General features: G+C 48.0%; 1 long non-coding RNA gene across 1 annotated transcript in view; it reads left to right on the top strand.

Moving 5' to 3' along the window:
• Positions 1-4,619, top strand: part of LOC102379678 — a 10,929-nt gene extending 6,310 nt beyond the window's left edge. Inside the window, exons 2-3 of the long non-coding RNA XR_323809.3 lie at positions 2,631-2,715; positions 4,344-4,619. This is a non-coding gene — a long non-coding RNA (uncharacterized LOC102379678). The remainder of the gene's footprint in view (positions 1-2,630; positions 2,716-4,343) is intronic.
• The last annotated feature ends 8,279 nt before the right edge of the window (positions 4,620-12,898 follow it).

The raw sequence follows: 12,898 nt of genomic DNA, 5'->3' as shown, positions 1-12,898 counted from the left end.
GAGGAGGGGGGGGGGGGGGGGGGGGGGGAGTAGGTAGGGTAGAGGGGGAAAAGAGAGAGATAGAAATGGATGGGGAAAGGCAAGGAAGTATGGGGTCTTTCTGATACAGAGTTCTGGGTTTAGATGACCCCAGCTAGATGCCTATCTAACCTCCTCTTGAAGACCCCCAGGGTAGGGGAGAGCACCACCTTCCTTGGGAACCCATTCCAGACCTTGGCCACTCGAACTGTGAAGAAGTTCTTGTCTAAATCTGTTCTCTGCTAGCTTTTGGCCATTATTTCTTGTAACCGCCGGGTCGCCTTGGTGAGTAAAGCCTCACCAAATCCCTTCTGTGCCCCCATGATGAACTTATAGGCAGACACAAGGTTGCCTCTCAACCTTCTCTTGCAGAGGCTGAAGAGGTCCAGGTGCCCTAGTCTCTCCTCATAGGGCTTGGCCTACAAGTCCTTAACCATACAAGTGGCCCTTCTCTGGACCCTCTCCAGGTTATCCACATCCCTCTTGAATTGCATGCAGTATTCCAACTGTGGTCTGACCAGCGCCCAATAGAGGGGAATTATCACCTCCTTGGTTCTGTTCGTCATGCATCTGCTGATGCACGATAAAGTGCCATTAGCTTTTCTGATGGCTTCGTCACACTGCCGACTCATGTTCATCTTGGAGTCCACTAGGACTCCAAGTTCCCTTTCCGCTTCCGTGCCACCAAGCAGGTCATTTCCTAGGCAGTAGGTATGCTGGACATTTTTCCTCCCTAGGTGCAGCACTTTGCATTTCTCCTTGAATTGCATTCTGTTGTTTTCTGCCCATATGTCTAACCTGTCCAGGTCTGCTTGAAGTTGTTCCCTGCCCTCCAGTGTGTCCACTTGTCCATTTTTTTTCAGCTTTTCCTCATAAGTAATGTTTCCCAGATCTCTAAGCTTTTTGTTGCTCTTCACTGCACTCTTTCTTATTTGTTGCCATCTTACTTAAAGTGAGTGCTCAAACTGGACAAAGCACTCCAGGTGAGGTCTCACTAGTGATCTACAGAGTGGAAGATGAGAAGCACCTCTGTAACCATACGGTGCCGAAGTTTTCTTGTCAAAGAAACCTTTCTCTATACAAACTTTATCTGTCACTCCTGATAAGAGTGAGAGAGCTTTTTTTTAATAAATTGGATTCTGAGGTTGAAAATTTAAATCTCAAGACATCTTTGATTAAGAATTAAATTTAATATTTGGAAGGGCCTTCTTTATATCTCTGAGTGGGGGAAAAAAAACCAAATCAAAGATGAACTTACCAGTTCTTGAAGCAAATGCGTATTTAGAGAGTGTGAACGATTATTCATTAAACCTCATGACCTTTAAATTGAACTTTGTTTGGTCTTTTGAGAGAGGTTTAGAAAAATTACTCCTCAAAAATTATGCATGCATTCATAAAATCAGGTCATACGACAAATAATTACATTTGCCAGATAGCTCATCTAAATTGCTATAGGAAAAATATTTGAACAAGTTTAATTCCTCTTTACTACTGTATATACTCAATTCCAAGACTAGGTTCCCCCCATTTAATCTTGGGGGTGGGGAGGGTGGGAAAAAACAATTTTTTGTTATCCTTAACTTGGGATGCCATCCTCAGCTCCATGGTAGCTTTGACCTGCCTAACTGCCTCCCTACAAGCGCGAGCAGAGGAGGTATACTCCTCTTTGGTAATCTCTCCCCATTTCCACTTTTTATATGCCCCTCTCCTTGCCCGTAGACTGCTCTGGATTTCTCTGGTCAGCCAAGGAAGCCTCTTGGCCCCTTCCCCCTTTTTCCCCGCATCGGGACCGTCTCCCTCTGTGCCCGAAGGATCATTTCCTAAAGGCACAGCCACCCTTCCTGGGCTCCCATCTCTTCAAAACTCTTACTCTGCAGTGTGTCCTTGGTGTGGGGGTCTGTAGCAGACCCCTACCACCAAATCCCTTTCTCCTTGACCTCCATGTAACCTAACCCACAAATCTTCTACTTTCTCCTCTTCTGATTCCATTTTGATAAGGGTCAATGTATATTGCTCATTGACATAGAGTGCAACCCCTCCCCCTCTCTTCCCCACTCTATTCTTTCTGTACAGCTTATAACCCTCAATGCAGGGGGTGAGACTCAATGATCTATTGAGGTCCCTTCTGACCCTAACGTCTATGAATTGCCACCCCCCCCCTTGACATCGCCCCATCCGGGGTGATGTCACCATACCAGTTGTGACGGTAGTTTTGCTTCATTGATTCTGGCTTGTACCATGCTCAGGGTAGAAAGGAGTTTTCAATATTGAACCCCCCCCCCCACCCCAAAATATCAAAATAATCATTAGAATAAACAGTATTACAATTGGATGGAACACAAGGTTGAGGGCCCCAATGGCAGTTGGGGATCACATGACCAGGGTCTCCCATCCACTGTGGTGTGTGGCTTCCTCACCCTTACTTCATACCTGGGTGACCTTATGGTTGTTAGCTTGTATAATGGTGCAGGTTTTGTTAGTCTGGTGGTTTAGGGTCTGCAGGGCTTGTTGAAGTTCCGGGTGCTCAGTAGCATGTCTGAGGGCTTGGGAAGAGATTCCTAAATGGACTGGGGTTGGATTGTGCCTGAAAACACCTTATTTCTTATCAACAGATGAATATGTCACCCTCCTGAGCTTGTATCATATACCACTACCAGCGATTGCCCTGACATTGCATAGACATACATTCTGTTGAAGGTTAGTAATGCTATAAATTAATTTATGATTAGGGTAGTGCATAAAGTGTGAAGACGTATGCATCCTAAGCCCACATCTACAGTTTGATTGTTGGGGGTCTCTAATCATTACATATGAGCAAACTGAAAAGTTAGGGTCGAAGCAAAGAGCATTAGATTGTAGCATAAATTCTTTGCAAATGTATCTGTAATTGGGGGCCTGCTCGGGGCTGATTTTCCCAGTGGCCTGCCCACCTTCTTGTCTGCCATGCCTTGATGTTAATTGATTAATAGATGTCAATTAAGCGGGAGGCTGCCCATTTTCTGCCCCGATGCCAGGGGATGCTATCTGTGGCTCCTTTCCTCCCCCACACCTCAGCCCAAGCCTCGCAGATGGCATCTAGATGTTCTCCTCAATCACCAGCCCCACACTGGGTCCCAGAATCCTCCTATCAGGACCCCTCCAAGATTCCTCCATTCAGGCAGCATACCCCACCTTCATTTAGGCTATCTAGCTCCCTGAAACTATTTTCCCCTCTCAGGTGTGGTCCCCCCAGGACCTTTGGCTACCAGCCCTGGCCCACCTCCAGGCCAGTGAGGACCCCAGACCTCCACTTTTGGGCATCGCTCACAGTGGGCCCCTGGCACTTCTGACGGTCCTGGCCCCAGCATGGGCCAGTCGAGGGTACTCTCTTGATCAGGTCCGAGCCTCTAGCCCCTCACTCTCTCCAAGGGTCTCCCCTCTGGGCCCTACAAGCAAAGGGGTTACCCACCCAGTGGTGGGGGCTAGGGGTTAAGGCACCCCAACCCACCTTTCACCAGGGTGGTAACTGGCCTAGCATTTCCTGGGGGCTCCCGCACCACTGAGCCCCACCAGGCCACCCACTCCTAGCAGGGTGTAGTTTTTAGGTCATGCCCAGGACCAGGAGCCTCCTTACCATCCCCTACAGCTCCTCCCTTACCTCCAGATGATACCAGCAGTCCTCCAGCCAGGCAGTGTTGTTGCATGGCCTCTAGCAGCCGAGCTTTCCTGTTTATATGGACAGTCCCAGATCCCAAAATGGTTTCCCTAATCAGGCACCTGGCAGCTGCCAGCTCCAAGCCCTTAAAGTGGCAGGCACACAATGCCCTGACAGTATCCAGAACCAATGTTCTTACAGTCACTGATGGAGATGGCTTCAAACCTGCCATCAGGTTGTTTCTGTGCCCAATGTCTGTGTGTTTGAGGGATCATGAATGTGTTATTGATTCAGCTGCCTAGAGTTAGAATTGGAAAAATTCTTATTTTTTTTACTGCTGATTACCCAGAAATTATGATATTAATAGTCCAAGTATCTAGATTGAAACTGAATTGCAGCATTCTATTGTATGACTGGAACTCTGAGGATTACTTGGTTTGGGTCATTAACAGGTTTTGGATTTCCAATGGGATACATCCTTCCATAGCTTGGAAGATAATACCCTTGATTATGTCTAAGTACTAGGTTTGGGCTTGGATGCACATGAGGGCAGAGGAGGTATTTCTTCCTAAGGCTATGATAGCCTCAGTCAGGGTATGGAAGTCTTAGGGTTCAGTGTGCTGCATCCATCACATCAAGGATGCCATGGATACAGTCAGTTGATCTATTGACCTAAAGTTATCTTCTGCAGGTTTGTCTAGCTGGTGGAAGAGGTGTCCGACAGTTACCAGTATGTTTTGGAACACCTCTGAGTTTGTGGAATTAATGACACTGGCACCAGCCCCAATCACTCCCAGCACTATGTCCAGAGACCTTTGCCTTCCTGGAGCATGGGAGTTGTCAGCATCCAGCTTGGCAAGGGTTTGCCTAACCCATGCCTGTCACCTGATGCTTAAAGGGATCACAGTTTCCACACTGTTGCAGGACACTGTGCTTGCAAGTCAATGGATCTAGTTGTATGTATTAGTAAAGGTTTACTTATGTCTCTCAACTATGAATGGTTCAATTTCATGTTTTTGCACCTCTTCATGAACAGTGATTTCAGTGGCCAGAGCAGGGAGATCCTCAGAGGATGAGGCTCTCCATGTTCCAGAATCTGGAAGGGAGAAGCTGTGGGTACAAAATGCTACAGTTGGATAGGAGACAATCCCCCTCCGCAGTTAGTAGAATTGGATGTAAAGTTTTTAGAATTTGGGATAAACCATGTGAGCATGATGTGAAACCATCCTTATGGCTAAGTTACTGTCACTTGCATCAGTTCTGGGGAGGTTGGTTGGGAGGTGTTGCTTCCCCGGTTTTGCGGTTGACTGCATAGTCATCCTTTATTTTCCACTCTGGGTGTTTTGAGGACCTAGTTTGTTCTGTGGATATGTTCCCTTTAGATCTTTCTTTTGCAGTGATATCTGCCAATTGGTTCATTTTGGCTCCTAGGGTGTTGTTGCATTGGTGCCCTTTTACATGCCAGATGTGTAATGAGGAGGGATATTTTTGAATCCAGCTCCATATTGCTTGCCAGTCCTTCTTGAGCAATTTTTTTTTTTTTTTTTTTACCATCTACAGTATGCCAATTAACTTTATTCCAATTTTGGGTCCAATACACTAGTGCTTTAGCACAAAAATCTGAGTCGGTGTATACCCACAATTGTCCTCCAAGGGGGTACTGCTGCTCAAGTAATTCCTTGAGAGTGTATCTTTTACCCTTGGGAAAACTGGAGCTCCCATCCCATGGTCAGGCTGATCTTTTACTGATGTATTTTCATCTAGTGGGAGAGCCTCAGCTACCCAGGTGCCTTCCTGGCATGGGTTCACATCAGGGTACTCATGCCTTGCACCTTCTTCTAACAGGGCATAGGGAAGTAAATCTATTTTGGCTTGAGTTTCATGTCTTATACCTTATCCCTTTAAAAACAAAGCCCACTGAGCAATCCAAGTATAAGAGATCTTGAACCCTGTCAGTTTCCCTGACAGGATGTTTTTCAGAGGTGAGTGATATGTTTGAATAATCACTGGGGACATTTCAGTCAATCTTTCAAATTTCTGCATTTCCCAAACCACAGCCAAACATTCCCTCTCACATTGATTAAAGTCTGGTCCTGCCAATTTCCATGATTCTTAGGCCACAGGCACTAGTTTGTTGTTTGAGTCCTTTTGCAACAGAACAGCTGAAAAAGCTTGATCTGTTGAAGCCAATTTAACATAAAAGGGTTTGGCTGGGTTTGGGCTGGTGCAGCTGTTGCCCTGTGGGGTGAGGCCAGAGAGAAGGCAAAAAGTGGTGGGAGTGGGGCTGAGAGCCTGCAGAACAGGGAGAGAGAGAGGAGGCAAAGAAAGTGGCAGGGGCGGGACTGAGAGCCTGCAGAAAGCAACAGGGCTGAGAGCCTGCAGAAGAGGGACAAAAAGGAGACAAAGTGTCAGGAACAAGGCTGAGAGCCTGCAGAAAGCAATAGGGGCAGAGAGGAGGCAAAAAGTGGTGGGAGTAGGGCTGAGAGCCTGCAGAAAGCAATAGGGCTGAGAGCCTATAGAGAAGGGACCTCCTTCTAAAATCCTGGGGGATAATCAATGTGCTTGATTTCAAGGGTCCTATTACCTGCCCTATTAAGGGGTAAGACCATCCCAGACAACAATCCTAACATCACGCACCTAACTACGTAATCCCCAACTGGTTCCCCTTGGGCCTGGCTGCTAGCCCCAAACTGCCCTCTGAAAGTTTTCCTCTCAATATTTACTCCCAGATCCTGTATACTCCGGAGGATCAAGTCTCCCCTAAAGCCACCCTCTCAGTACATAACTGCTATAATTTCTGGGGGTGCACAGGCTGCTCTTAAACTGTGCCACTCCCAAGTATTTAGGGTTTTGTTCTCCACTACCTGGAGCAATTTTTGCAGCCCTTGCCCCAAGTTTTTTTATATTAGTGGTCCCCAGTGTTTTACCTAGGGCAGCAAAATCTGCCCCACTAAGGGGAACCAATACATTGGTGGTTTTCCAGTTGTTCCCTTGTGTGTCTCAGGTGACCAAGGTCCTAGTGACTACACACACCTCGGGCCCTAGTTTTGTCTCATCCTCGAACTCAAATTCTTCAAGGGAGGGGTACAGTGCATGGTGCAAGTCCCCTTTCCTGCCCCTGGTTCTTCCCTGAAAAAAGGGGGCATCTGATTTCCAGCTTGGTTCTCCCTGAACCAGAGCAGCTTCTTGTAAGCTGTGCTTCTGGAGCTCTTGCTTTAAGCGGTTAATGTTTACTTCACAGGGGCAGGATTAGTTTTGGCTTCTTTGCCAGATTGATTTTTTTACATTGGTTTTCACCAGGTTTTGCAAGGCCCCCTGGCTTGCTTTTTTCTGGTAAAGTGATTCTAATTGTTGGGCTTGCTTTGATTTGTCTCTGTTAATTCCTCATTTTCTTGTTCCAAATTATGGAGGAGGCTTTATGTTTGGTTATTCATTTCTAATTGTGAATTTTTGTCCCTCAGAGTCTGAATTTTGTTTTCCTTTTCTTTGATTTCTAAGACTCTTTGGGTTTTCTCTTCAATTGTTGTCTTAACAGCATGCCACAGTCGCCAAACTGTGGTACTGTGCTGTCTCTAGGCTGATGGCTTTTTGCAGAGACAAAATTTCTCAAATTGGACTTCAGTATCATTCAGGTATAACCCTGGGGTATACACATTCTCCTTCCAAGGAGGATGACCCTCCTTCAGAACTTCCCTGTGCAAAAAGAATACCCCCTCCTTTTTCACCCACTTAGCTTCATGGTCACTAATGTATGGCGTGAGGGTCTTCTTTTTAAACATACTGGTTCCTGGGCTCCTATGCAATAACAACAACAGAAATGCCTTGGGTTCCTGTCTGCAGGGGGCAGGAGTTCCCCTAAAAATGCCTCTTTACTGGGTTCTGAACACCCACTATGCTGACCCTTCACCGGGCATGCCCACTCCCCACTGGAGTGAGTTCTACAAGACCTCTCACCCTCAGTAACAATCCTGCTATGTCCACATTCTCCACCAGAAATGTTGACTTGACCAGCAGGACCAATGCTCAGGATCAGCAATTTCAGGTTTACTAGACTAGGGTGTAACTATGCAAACACAGAAAAAAGTACAAGAAACTAAAACAGGTACAAGAAACTGTTGGTCCACACACACACACACACACACACACACACACACACACACACACACACAGGTGACTGTGGGTTGGTAATTGGAGACTGAAATTGGTGGTGTGCAGTCCTAGGGGAAGAGAGGGAGAGAGATGAAGGTACAGACTTATGCAGCACACAGCTGTCTGTCAGGGGAGGAGACAGAGAGACACACACACACTTCTGCAGCACACAGCTTTAGTGCCCATTGGGAACAAGGGTTAGAGAGAGAGGCACATACTTCCGCAGCACACAGCTGTCTGTCAGGAGGGAGAGGGGGCGGGGGGCTGAAGGGAGAGGCTGGAAGCACTGAGGTGATATTTACCTATCCAAGTGCCATGGATTGACGATCGATGGCCAGTCAATGTCGTCCAGAGGGAATCACCAGCTGAACCTCTGGTGGATGGCTCGTGCAGGTTATATGGTGGGGTGCTGGTCCAGATAGGGGAGGTGTCCAGCAGGGTCACTTTCACCTGTCTTTTTATCAGGCAGTTCCCTTGTGAGCCCTGTGGGTTCAAAGCCCAGATGGAAGAGGGGCTAACAGCTTTCGTTTTCTCATTGATGCGAGTCCCACCCAGTGGGATGTGCATTTTCAAAGCGTCCATTCTTCTGACAGTTTTGGGTGGGGGGCTTCTTCTCAGAATTCACAATGAGGGTGGTGCTGGATTACTGGAAATCCATAATGCTCCTGATTGCTTCCTGGAATCTTATTTCCAATTGAATGCAGGGCTGTTCCTGTGTATCTTTGTGTTGATGGGTCCATCTCTGTCTCTGTCTCTGTCTCTGTCTCTGTCTCTGTCTCTGTCTCTGTCTCTGTCTCTGTCTCTGTCTCTCTGTCTCTCTCAATTTCCAGTCACTCGGGGATCATACAGGTACAATTGATATTACAACGTGGTTACAGTCTGGCTAGCTGGTGTCTGTTCTGCAGGCTGTTTGCACCCCTGGGGATGAGGCAGGGTTTGGCTTAATGCCAAAACCACCCCTTGGGATGTAGAGTTCAGGGGGTAGAAAGTTTGCCCACACAGAACAGGAGGGTGGAGGAGGGGACACTGCATCCTGGGAAGCTGCAAGACTGCAGCTTTTGCTTATCTATGGGGAGTGGCCACATGTTAATGGAACACAAGCTGGGTAACACAGATAAACTTGCTCTGGATTTGTATAACTTTAAGCCTAGAACTAGATTAGGGTGTTATTGTGTGGAGAAGCTATGGTTTAAGAGCTTCAGGAGCCACCTAAAATTAATGCGTAACCAAGCTAAAAAGGACATACATGCTTGAGTTAGATCTAAGTAGCACAAGGAAGACGCACGTGGTACAAACTATAAGGCAGGATATAGATGAAAAAATGAAGCTCCAGGTAGTTTGGGATGATTGAGGAGACCAAGTTGAGATTTTAGTGTAGTGTAGACCAGGGATATCAAATTCATCCAGCCCTGGAAACCAAATGAGCAGATTTAGTGGGCTAGACTGGAACCAACCACCTCTAACACCCCTCCCCCCTGACCCACAGCATTGGGTCCACCCTGCACACAACACATGCCAACCCCAGAAGCCAGCATGGCCTGCACACTGCTTGAGGCAAATGGGCTGGACCCACTACTGCAGGCAGCAGAGGGTTGGTCCAGGGTGCTGCATGAAGCCCTGATGACTGTTCACAGCAAGCCTCGGGACCAGTGCATGCTGCCTGTAGCATGCATGGCTGGACTGGCTGAATGTGCTGCACATGACATATGGCACACTACATGTGGTGCTGTCAGCTGGCCCTGCACACTGGCTTTGTGCCCAGCAGAATGCCACATGGAGTGCATGCCCTGTGCCAGCCTGCTGAGTTGCATGCTATGTGCACAGCCAGTCTAGCCCCACATGATGCAGCTCTAGCGTTCATTGTACATGTGGCCCCCAGGACCAGCAGAGGGCATGGGCTGCTCACACTACAGGCACTGAATGTGGCATAGGGAGCACATGCAACATATGGGGTTGGGGCTAGAGGCATATCATGGAGTAATTCCTCTGACCCTTGGGCCAGATCATATGACTCCATTGGTCACATTATTGATATCTAGGTGTAGGCATACTTCTAGATATATCTCTTGTCATAGGATCAAATAGTCTCTCTTTTTTTATATAAAACTGCAAGATATTTTTTTGAAGATGTTTACTACCAAGTACTTATCGGTGTGGGGATTTAACATGTATTGCTACTATTGACCTTGCATATGAAGGTCTCAAATCGATTCAGTTAAACAAATTGAATTTTTATTAGCTTAACCTACACAACATATATCCACATCAAGCCTCATGCCATATTATTTAGTTTGAGCTTTTTTGCTTTGCTATATTGTAGTAGTTTTATCACAATCTAAAAACTCAGTAAGTAATTGGAACAAGGAACCCTACTCCTATTATGGGGAAGAGAGGACCATGGATAAAAAACCATCAAAGCCCCTTAAACCAGAATCTTCATAGCCCAAATAGGAAGGGGATTACCTGCAGCAGAGAAAAGGCTCTGAAGTGATAAAGGTCCCAGCTGCCAGGAGGGACACCCAGTCAGACAAAAGTGGGCATGCATTCTGCTGCTCATGAAGGCAGAGACCTCCTGAGGAGAAGCAACTGGCCCTGGGCTAGTGACCCACTCCTGCAAAGCCCAGAATGCAAAAAAACAGGGAGAGAGAGTAACAGGGAAGATTATCAGTCAGGGCTGGTGGACAGAGGTGATATCTTTAAATAGACCAAAAAGACTTTTGCAAAAATATTAACTACACTTGGGCCAAGTGAGCAGGAAGCCTGATCATCTGACCAAAGGGGAGGGATTTACTGGGATATAAACTCTTTTCAATGGTTGAAGAGTGGGATTGGCCTCTGTAGCAGAGGAGGTTGGAGACCTTGAAGGAGACAAGGGCAAATGCAAGTTCAGCAAGAGGAAGCTCTGCTCTGGCTGCAGCCCCTCTGATGATGGAAAGAGAGGGAAATTCTGTGAACTGTTTATATTAACTCAGGAAGGAACCAAAGGACTGTTTAAGCTAACCCTTGAGGAGTCCAGGACAGTGAGTGCACCCAGAGGAATGGGGAATGTTTGTGTTGGGCCAGGAGACCGAGTGCACCCCCAAGGAATGAGGGCCATTTATGCTGACCTGATAAGTGTTTGTTTTCCTCTCCCGCACCCACCTGCTCACTTATTGGTAACACTCCATGTCTGGGACAGCTGTGAAGGGAGGTATAGAGACTGCAGAGCAGAGTGCTTAGTTCCCCATGATTTTTTTTTTCTTCAGTTTACCCTTTCCTCTCTCTTTTTTTGTCGTTGTTCTTGGAGGGAGGGAGGACAAAGCCTTGGTCAAGCTGAGACCCAGGAGGGGGCCAAAGCCCAGATGAGTCAGGGATATAGAGTGAAGCAAGGCAGGCAGGAGCCTGACCAGGGTTTGAAGCCCCAACCAAAGACTGACAGAGCAAGGTGATAGGGGGCTACCACATGGCTGGTCACAACATCAGCCTTCCCACCTGTATAGGGCAGTCCTCCCACCCGACTCATCTGCCACACCTTTTGTTGGACCTAAGAAGATGTTCATAAGCAGGAGGCTGCCCATTTAATGCCCCAATGCCAAGGGTGTAATACATGGCACCAAGCATCCCTACACCATGCCCCATGCCTTGCAGATGGCATCCAAGATGACTTCCGACTTCCAACTTCCCTGGCCCCACTGCTGGGCTGCATTTGGCCTCTGGCTCTAACTTGGCCTCAGGCATCCTCAGACATACCTTGGCCACATGGCCCCTCTCTGAGGCCACAACTCCACTCTTCACTGGGGCTCAGATCTCAGGCTTTTTCCTGGGCCTCACTCTAGGGCTTCCTGCCCCCATCTCATTCTGGGCTTCTGGCCCCTATGGCCTCAGGTCCTTTACTGGACCTTTGCCCTGTCTCAGGCCCTATTCTATGGGCCTAGACTGTGTGCTTTTCTGTTTGAGTGTGCTCCCCTAGCTTTCTTCCTCCACAGGGTACCCACAAAGTAATGGGGGCCGAGGCTTTACAGCGCCCCATCCTTGCGTTTCACTGTGGAGGCACAGGTGTGACATTTCCTGGGTACTACCCTGCCACAAGCAGCCCCACTACATCATCCAACCCCAGCAGAGTGTAGCTTCAGGTCACGCCCCTGGACCAGGAGCCTCTTCCATCCTCATAGTTCCTATCCTGACCTCCATGTGTTCTGGGAGCTGTAGCCTGAGTGATATTCCTCTTCTGACTCCCCAGGTATAAATGCTGGCTCTGCTGCTTTGGCTTATATGGAGGCTTTCCAACCCTCCTTCCCATCCAGTGGCCCCCTTTTGGTCCTGTGATCATCTAACTGGGCCCAACCACACCTCCCAGCTATTCAAAGCCTGAGTGAAACCTCCTAAAGTGGCAAGCACAACCTGTGCTCTGCTATACAAGGGCAAGAGAAAGATGGATCCTCATGTAGCTAGCCAGACTAGTAGCCTGGGCAGGAATAGTGGGGAAGTAAGGCACCCACATCTGGACTCCAGTCACCCAGAGACAGCCTCCTACAACAGTATATTAACTGTAACACCAAGGTGTGGCAGAAAAGAGTGAGGAGCCTAATTAGGGAGCTTGGGTAGGCAGATGGGTGCAGCAGGTCACCAGGGGGTGTCACAACAACCCCTGGAGGTGCATCCACTATAGTGATAATGTTATGTGATGTATTGACTATGTACTTCCCCAAGGTGAGTTGGAAGATGGCTGAAGTGGTACAGGGATAGTAGGAGGCCACATGAGCTTTACCCTTTGCTACCATTAGGAGTGTCCAGATGAGCTCACACATGCATTTCCCTGGAGACAAGTAGCAGGGGCGCTTCCTGTCCTCAGGAAATGTCTGTGCACGTGCGCTCTGGCACACAGCAACTTCCTGCAGGTGGAGTAGGGGAGGTTGGGACCAGTACTTGGGCTGGCCCCAAGAAGCGTTGCCTTGGATCCTGGGGGCTTCCCAGGGCTCCAGTGCTAGTGATCTGGCAGCAGCTGGAGCATATCTCTGGCTGGCCAGGCGCTGGTTTCAGGCAGCGCACACTGCCATCACATGCGCTATCCTTCTTTTTTTGTTAGCACAGGTTTTTTTGACACAGGGAACTACAAGT

The sequence above is a fragment of the Alligator sinensis genome, unplaced genomic scaffold (genome assembly GCF_000455745.1).
Source record: "Alligator sinensis unplaced genomic scaffold, ASM45574v1 scaffold485_2, whole genome shotgun sequence".
NCBI classification, from domain to species: domain Eukaryota; kingdom Metazoa; phylum Chordata; order Crocodylia; family Alligatoridae; genus Alligator; species Alligator sinensis.
Note: the sequence above shows the minus strand (reverse complement) of the source record. Positions and strands in the feature narration are given on the sequence as shown.